Genomic DNA, 9,441 nt, shown 5'->3' with positions numbered 1-9,441 from the left:
TCGCTCCTCAGCCTTAAATCAACTTTCGGGATACCCCGATCTCCCGGATACTTCATTTACTATCGTCTTTTTCTTTATCATTTATTCATTTCAGTTACGTTATTTACGTTGAATACTTATATCCGTTCACTGACTTGAGCGTCGGAGGCCCTTCCATCGACACCCCCACCGGTGCTCTTCGGAGGGCTCTAACGTTACTTGTGGTCTCAGGTTGCTAGTGACCGTCGATCCAGACGTGACCGACGTCGCTTCCGTAATTGTCGGATTCACCCCCTACAAATTTAACCTTGACAATTAAATTTTCGAAATTGACATACTCACAAGGACCATGCCATTTTCAATTTAATTTCTTGGTTATCTTATTTAATTCCGTCCTCTAAAGTACTTGTGAAAATCATACGAGTAAGCCACGTTAGTGTGGACGTTTACCGCATAACTCCCACTACTTAAATGGATTTAAATATTTTTCAAAAGAAATCTCAACTTGACAAACTCGTGAAATCAAACATGAAGTAAGCCACGTTAGTGTAGACGTTTACTCACATCTTCAATCACTTTGTCTTGAGACCGCTTGTGGAGGTCTAAAATAATTTTTAAGCACTATAAAAATTATTAAAACAGCTTAGTCTTTTTCTTTCAAAATGTTTTATCATGCTCAACACATAATCCTAAACATGCTCGCAGAATTCTAAAACATGCTCAGGAAAATGATAAACCTTGCATGCTTGTCTAAGCGCAGTTAATAAACACATATCAACAAGCAGAGACAAACGAGCAGGCAAAGAGCATAAAGGATTAACCCCACGACATGCAAAGAACAGAATAAAAGAAAATAAAGTTCTTCGTGACCCATTCGTGGAAACCCAATTCTAATCTATTACATTTAACAGAAAAGAATAAAACTGAAAGCTCGGCCTAAAACTGCTCCATTGGGCCTAGGGTTTGGCCCCCTAGGGTTTCTTTGAGAAAAGCGCCGCCTAGGGTTTGGGAACCCCTAGGCGGCGCCGCCGCATCAACCACGGCAACAGCAGCGCGTGAGACGCACGCACAGCAGCGCGACCCGATGCACGTGCGGCGCATGTCGCCTCCCGACGCCGCCACAGTCTCCCTCTGCATGGCAGCCCGCTCCAACTGTTCTCCGTCTGATCTGATCGTCGTCGTCTCCCTCTCGTTTTCCACAATTACAGATTACAATCGAAAAACAATTTATAATTGAAATTCTAATCTAACCACGGATTTTCTCGTGGTGAAAAACGATTGCAACATCAAAATGACGTATCCCACGAATCAACAGACCACGAAGAACAACAGCAGATAACCAAATTAAAAACACGCACATATTGATCGAACACGAATTAGCAGACAGAGCCAAGAAAACTAATCCGGGCTCTGATACCAATTGAAGGAATATTAAATTTAATTAATACTCGATTTGCCTGAGGATCGTCTCTTGGATTATCTTAATTCACCATACATCGATTAAATCTAGCATGCTCCTATTAATTTAAGTGCTGCACCTTGGAGTTAGAATCACTTACTTGTGAATTGAACGTAGAGGCTGTTGACGATTGAATCAAAAGACTCCAGTTTTGACCCAATTCGTCACTGAACAGGTCAGCCAACTTCAACGCTCCGTTTGACCCCTCAACCGACCTCGAATCGTATTTTTCATAGAAATACGACTTCTTCGTCTTCGAAAGAGATTTCCGTGACCGCCTATTTCACCTCAATCGGAGCTCTGTAGAGGACGTTATGGCTGTTTTTTGGAGACTGCCAGAACTTGATTTCCTGTAAAAATCTGACTCCAGCTCAGATCTTCTGAACTGTATCCCGCTCAGTTCCCAACGTTGGATGGACAACGAACTATGAGAACTCCCAGAGAATTCGACCCCTACAGTTGGCGTCTCCTTATTGCTCTGCTCTCTAAAACCCTAATTTTTGTGTGTCTTATTCTGAGAGCAGATATTTGTATTTAAAGACAAAACACAGACCTAGGGCCTTAATAACTGTAATAGGCGACTCCTACTGGGCTCAGGAGACTTTGGGCAAGTCCAGGGATCAGATACAAGGAATAAAGATGGGCCTCAAATGAATTAATTCTTATGATTAGCTCAGATCACAATTAATTCATAAATATTAATTTGTTCAACTAGAGAATCAATATTGACTTACCCCTTTATTATCGATGATGAGTCGGGCTTGTATTTAGACTTATTAGACCTCCGTATTTAAAATATCTGACATCCATTAATTAATTAAAGCTATGACATCCAGTGGTCCTGGGTTGCTCTTTTTGTTGTCTGTCGTCTCCTCAACTTTTTGGGTTTCTCTGGTCTTGGTTCATGCTTTTATTTCTCTTGCTCTGGTTTTCGGTGTGTAAGATGGGCCTCCTAGGGACGATGGTTCGACCGGAGTCTCTGAGGTTGTCCCTTTTCCGCTTACTGCTAGTTTTTGTTGGTTTTTTCTCTTAGACGGGCACTCTTTTTCCTCTTTTAGGATTTTCCCTTTGGGTTTGCCTTTAAGAGGTTTTAATGAGGGTTGGTCCTTAGTCTGCACCTGTGCTCTCAAGGGTTTAGGTTCTTTACGTTGTTTTTCATTTTTAATAAAATTTCTATTTCAGCAGAGTGAGTGAAGAACGGCCGAACATAATCTGAAACCTGAATACGCTCCACTATCCTATAACCCAGTCAATTATCTACCCAAAGGAGAACCGAAGAGCCATCCCCCATTGAACAAAAGGAGTCCGAGCGAAGGGAAATAATTGTAACACCCCGTACTTTTTCTTATTAGCAATAGTGTCGAGACACTACTGAGAATATTTCGATAGTGTGATATATTAGATTTTTGATTATTTTAGATGAGACAGAGTTTCTTTATAGATAGAAATATGAGTTGTTCGAACCAATGACGGAGTTAGAAATTGAATAGCTTTGAGAAAACGAGTTGAGATGCTGATTGAAATTGAGAAGAGATATATTTTATTTTCGATACGAATATAGAACTATCGGTGAGACTGACTGTCCTATTATGTAAATAAGAACAACGAGATAGAAATAAAGTTGAGGAAGATAAGTGAGAATCCCCATAGAGAAGAGTCGATTTGAGAGATGATCTGTTTGACGTTAAATGTCGATTGTTTTGGCGTGACATTATCTGAGATTATTTGATTGATTGATATGTGACTTAATTGATACGTGCGCAGTTATGATTGAGTGATTATGATTTTTCTTGAGATTTATAGCATGAGATATTTATTTTGAAATCTTTTATGAACGAGGTTTATTTTTTTAAACGATGAATAATAAAATCACTAGCGAGGATATAAATTTATTTTCTAATGAAATTTCTCGGGATTAATATTTTTTTTTTTGAGATAAATGTGAAGTGAGTTATGTGTGTGCACTAATTACTAGTGTTATTTTATTTTGGCCACATTAGTGCATAAGTATAGTTTTTTTTTTAATTAAAGAGTGAGATACATGATTTAATTTTACTACACACTACCACTCTCACAATCATTATTTTAATGATTAAAACATGTGCTCTAAATAAACAAGTGGGCAAGTGGTACACTTAGCATTAATTATGTTTGAGGTTTAGGGGACAAGTTCATTAAATGAGCATTAATTAATTAAGTAGCTTGGGGAGCAAGCTTGAGTCTTAAACAAAAATAAAATTTCTCTCCACCCCATTCTCACGCCTACTCTCCCTCTCTCTTACCTCTCTCACTTTTCCCTTTCTACCACCATGGATAACCATTCTCAAAGCTTCCAAGATCCTTTCTACACCAAGAAACTCCATCAAATCAAGTCCTAAACATCTATATTCCTTGAATCAAGAACTAGTTTGGAGGGATTTTCAAGCTTGAAGCAAAAGAGAAGTTTTTTTTTTATCCTTCTTTAAATCATTGAGTAAGTACTAGATCTATTTAGATCTAAGCTTGATTGAGTTATATATGTGTATAAATGGATTAGATCTAGCAAGAAAACATCATTTTCTTTTTCTTTGTAATTTTCAAAATTTAGGGGTTTTCCCCTTCAAAAAATTTTCTTATTCTTTTCTTAATTTGGCATGAGATCTTTGCTTATTGAGGTGTTTTGAGATGATTTCAATGTGTATTGAGAGGCTTTGCTATGAGATATGATTTTTCATTTAGGTTAGTTTGTCTTAAATAAGAAATTCTTGAATCTATGGATTAAATGATGAATTGATGGTGAATATGAGCTTATGAGATGACTAATATGATATTTGATGGAGTAGATTGATGATTGAAGTTGATGGTCAAATTTCGGTGAGAGTTAGTTTAATGTGATTTGGGTAAAACTTACTCTATGGTGTAATTGATTAATTGATTGGTTAATAATGCAATTAGGTGATTCAATTTGATTAATCTAAGGTTGGATTAAGGATTTATGCATGTTTGTAGATTTTCAAAAAGTTTAGTTTGGTAAAAATTGGGACTTTGTGATCTATGTGTTAATTGATTAAATTGGCTAAGTTTAATGGTTATTAAGCATGATAGAAATGATAATTAGGGATCAATTTGGTTAATTGTCAAGAATGCCTAAAATTGGTTAAGTTTAGTTTACTAATAATTTGGAACTTTTGATTAATGAGATAAATACTTGAATTGATGATGTTTATATGTTAGTTAGACTACTAGCAAGGAGAAAGCATGATTAATTTAGTTAATGATGTTGATTTGTGAAAGTTTCCCGAGTTTAGTTTGCGTGCATACATGAGATCTTATATATAAGATGAGTTATGAGTCGAACATGTTTATATATGGCTATTTGATGATTAATTGAGCTTATATATGCGATATGAGACGAAACGGACCAACCCCTAATGACTTATGTGTTGGCCGAATGTAAGGAGAAAAATAGGAAGTCGATGTTTGAATTTTCTTGAGTTATATGATTATGTATTTATGTTATTGTGTATTATGTGAGCTTAATTTGAATTTATGAGAATTTTTTTCACCGAAGACGTCCGGAGTTTAAGTATATTTGCTTTATGCTCAAGTTTAGAGTTAATTTGAGAACCTTTTTAAAGGCTACTGACCTACTGTTTTCGACGATAGTTTTCTATCCAAAAATATTGAAAATTTTATGATTGGTTTATATGAGAGTCTTGAGAATACTGGTAAAATTTTAAGTCAATTGGACTTCGTTTACTAGTTTTATAAAATAAAAAACTAAAACTGCTACTTTCTGCCGAAATGTTCGGTGAGTAGCCAATAGAGTCACCTTTTTCAGTATCTTTACCTAATGTTTTGGAGCCCAAATTTTTATTGTTACGACATGAGTGTCTTAGATAAGTACCCACCAAATTTCAAGTCTTTTCGGAAAGGTTTACTATTTTTCAAAAATCAAGGTTTTCAATTGCTCAAAACTGCCGAATATGGTAGACTGTAGGAAAAAAGTCATATCTCCTAAACTACTTGGAGTTTTTCATCCTACTTTTTTTTTTAATGAAACTAGACTCAAAGAGGTTTCAATTGGTATAGGTCACGACTCCAGTGGAGTTCTGTACCGAGTCTGATGAAGTCTTTAAATCGAGTCAGTGCAGAATGATGTTGTTTGTGACATGTCTATGTGTGAATTTATATGCTTATGTGATTATGCTTGTTTATGTGCTTGATTGCTATGAGTTTAACCCGAGTTGAGTGTTAAGTCGAGAGTAGGACTTGTGAATCCTTAGGAGTTAAGTATACCTAGGGATTGAGATTTATTTGGGTAAATAGAAGATGAGTGATAAGTTATATCTTGAGACGAGATTGCATTTTAGTAAATGAGCTTCTAACTGAGGTTTATCTTATCTCATGAACCACTCACGTTGTGACATCTGAAGTTACGCGCAGAGGACGGAGGTAATATCGCCCAAGTATTACGAGAGTAAGCTAAGTTTGTCAGGTGGGCATTATTTTGAGTATACATATTATACGAGCTTTCTTAAATGATATGATACTTATGATTATGAATTTAGTTAATGTTATGCTTAAAACTAATTGACTTGCCGAGTTTTGTTGATAATGACTTGTGTGTTACCCTCTATTGATGAGACGAATTCGGTCCTGCCACAAGCGGGATTATGTGCACAGAGGTGACTGTGAGCCGTCTATCGGGTCGGCCGGTCACGGTACTTGAGAGGGAGGCCTACTTCTCAGTACCTTTGATGATGAGTAGTGGATGTGGTACATACATAATGAATGTTTAAACTGCGCAGTTGCTTTATTATGATGTTATGATTTGCGAAATTGCATGCACAGGTTCTTCTCTAACTAAAACCCCTGTGTGTTGCTTAATGTGGCAAGTTCAATTTATAGCTTTAAGAGCAAGCTTTCATTTGTTTTTCGGCATATGTCCAATGAGTACTTTGTACTCAGCCCTGCATATATTTCTAAATGTGCAGGATAAGCGAGGATGGAGAATGGTCTGGTGCTGGCGAGGATTTTGTTCCGATGTTATCCTTTTACTGTATTTATATTACATACGGTAGCTTTTTGATGTTGATGTTTATATTTTGGACTTAGTCAAGAAGTATACTCTCGGCTATATGTCTTCATACATATAGTCTGTACACGTTTTGCTGCGAGACTCTGTAAATTATGAACCTTTGTGAATAATTAACTATGTCCGCTTTGTAAACTTTGTCGAGAATCCCTGTACTTTTGAACTTACGAAGCCGATAATATTTGTGTCTTTGAGATGATGTTATTGTTGTTCATCTTTGCATGTTTTGTTGTGAGCTTCCGCTTGTTGTTTGATCTAGTTCTCCCTTCTTCACTTTATTATTTTATTTAGTTGTATCGATACCCGGTCTACACTATCACTGGCTAGACGGAGGGCTGCGATAATAATTATAGGTTGAACCCCCCCCCCCCCCCCGCCAAATAGTAGACGAAGCCCACCGAGAGTGATCCACCAGGCCATTAGTAAGTTATAACCGGTAGACACATATGTGTAATGAATATTTTGACCAAGGAACGATGAGTATAGTGAGTATTCACAGATTCGACGTTTTGACTAGATTGTCTTTTATCACTGATATTTTTGTTTAGTGTTTTCATTTTATTTTCGTTATTTCGAGTCAAGTTGAGTTTAGTTCGGAGAGGTGTCTCGTGACCAGGACGATACTCCACCCCACCATTTTCATTTTTGGTCGTGATAAGAGATGCAACTACACCAACTCCCTGTGGGATCAACCCTCTCTTATCACTGGCACTACTCCCTGTGGGATCGAACCGGGGTTTGAAACCAAACCTATCCTCAGGAGGATAGATGGAGCAATTCGGGTGAGATCCAATGTAGATCCAACTTTCGATTCACTTGTGGGATCTGGGCGGTCCTGGGGGCCACCACGGCTCATCTCTTCTCGAGAATCCATACATCCCTTATCAGTGTATGTATAGCTATTTCTCGAGCACAGGTTTATGTTCGGCCTTAATGGGAAAAGAAAATAGAGCACCTAACAACGCATCTTCACAGACCAAGAACTACGAGATCACCCCCTTCATTTTGGGGTGACGGAGGATCTTACCATTCGAGCCATTTTTTTTCATGTTTTTCCCGAAGGTCTGGAAAAAGCTGCAATCAATAGGATTTCTCTAATCCTCCCTTCCCGAAAGGAAGAGTGTGAAATTCTTTTTCCTTTCCGCAGGGACCAGGAGATTGGATCTAGCCGTAAGAAGAATGCTTGGTGATTTATGCTTTTTTGATTCATATTTTGGGTGTTTATGTGCGTTATGGGTTTCTATTTTTGGTCTCGTTCTATCGCAGCCCGATCCCCGACGCTAGTGATAGCGTGGACCGAGTATCGATACGACTATTTTAAAAGAATAAAAGACAACAAGAACTAGATTGAACGTCATGCGGAAGCTTACATCAAAGCATGCTAAGGTAAGGCATCATAAATTAACTCAAGGGTAAAAACATCAACATCGTCATAACTTCATAAATATCAGGAATTTCAAGATAAAAAACAAAGCAGGTATAGCTTATTTTTCATAAGGAAGCATAATATTCAGAGTATCGCAGCAAAAGGCGAATCGATTATATGTATGAAGACATATAATAGAGAGTAAATTGCTTGATTTCAAAAGAAAGCAAAGTATCTCAATTGTCAAGACTCTATTAACATAAAGGCAATACAAAAATATAAACACGTCGATTGAAACGTTTCCCCCACCAGCACCAGACCAATCTCGCTCCTTGCTTAGCCTGCATATTTAGAAATACATGCAGGGCGTGAGTACATAATACTTAGTGGGCAAACGCCGAAAAACAAGAAAGGTGCTCTTAGAGCTATAGGTTTGAAACTTGCCACATCTCAGCAATACACAGGAATAAAATTAACGTAAATGAACCTGTGTAAGCAGTTTTAATAAACATGACATCATAAAGAAATGACTGCAGTCAAAGATCTCAACATGTATGCACCACATCTACAACTCATCATCATCAAAGGTACTGAGAAGTAGGCCTCCCTCTCAAGTACCGTAACCGGCCGACCCGAAGACGGCTCACAGTCACCTCTGTACACAAAATCCCGCTTGTGGCAGGACCGAATTCGTCTCATCAGTAGAGGGTAACACACAAGTCATTATCAACAAAAATCGGCAAGTCAAACAGTTCTCAAGCATCATTTATCTCAAAACATTTGATAAACTCATAACATCATCAAAACAGTTTAGAAAGCTCGTATGATATATGTATACTCAAAATATTGCCCACCTGAAGTCCTTCGCTCAACTTGGAAAAAAAAACAGGCGACTTACTTCTTCGTCTCGCTCGGGCCTTCATATATCATCATCATCGTCATCGAAGGTTCATGTGATAAAACAAACCTTAGTTAGAAACTCATTTACTAAAACCAATCTCGTCTCAAACTAATACTTCTTACTCATCTTCTATTTACCCAGTAAATCTCAATCCCTAGGTATACTTAACTTCTAAGGATTCACACGTCCTTCTCTCGACTTAACACTCAACTCGGATCAAACTCATAGCAATCAAGCACAAAAACAAGCATAAACACATAAGCATATAAATTCACACATAGACAAGTCACAAACAAGCTTCACTCTGCACTGACTTGAACTAAAAACATCACCAGACTCGGCACAGAACTCCATTGGAGTCGTGACCTATACCATTTGAAACCTCTTTGAGTCTAGTTTCATTAAAAAAAGTAGGATTAAAAACTCCAATTAGTTTAGGAGATATGACTGTTTTACTATAGTCTACCATATTCGGCAGTTTTGAGCAATCGAAAGCTTTGATTTTTCAAAAATAGTAAACGTTGTCAAAAAGGCTTAAAAATAAAACTTTGGGCTCCAAAAAGTTAGGGAAAGATACTGGAAAAGGTGACTCTATTGGCTACTTACCCAACATTTCGGCAGAATGTAGCAGTTTTTGTTTTCTATTTTATAAAAATAGT

The 9,441-nt window shown here is 37.4% G+C and overlaps 1 long non-coding RNA gene across 1 annotated transcript; it reads left to right on the top strand.

Annotated features, from left to right (window-relative positions):
• The first annotated feature begins 3,638 nt into the window (after positions 1–3,638).
• On the top strand, positions 3,639–6,714 carry LOC131002962 (uncharacterized). Its single transcript, XR_009094482.1, has 3 exons — positions 3,639–3,911; positions 5,854–5,915; positions 6,415–6,714. It is a non-coding gene; the product is annotated as an uncharacterized LOC131002962 (long non-coding RNA).
• Positions 6,715–9,441: the final 2,727 nt, after the last annotated feature.

The sequence above is a fragment of the Salvia miltiorrhiza genome, unplaced genomic scaffold, assembly GCF_028751815.1.
Source record: "Salvia miltiorrhiza cultivar Shanhuang (shh) unplaced genomic scaffold, IMPLAD_Smil_shh fragScaff_scaffold_39, whole genome shotgun sequence".
NCBI classification, from domain to species: Eukaryota; Viridiplantae; Streptophyta; class Magnoliopsida; order Lamiales; family Lamiaceae; genus Salvia; species Salvia miltiorrhiza.
Note: the sequence above shows the minus strand (reverse complement) of the source record. Positions and strands in the feature narration are given on the sequence as shown.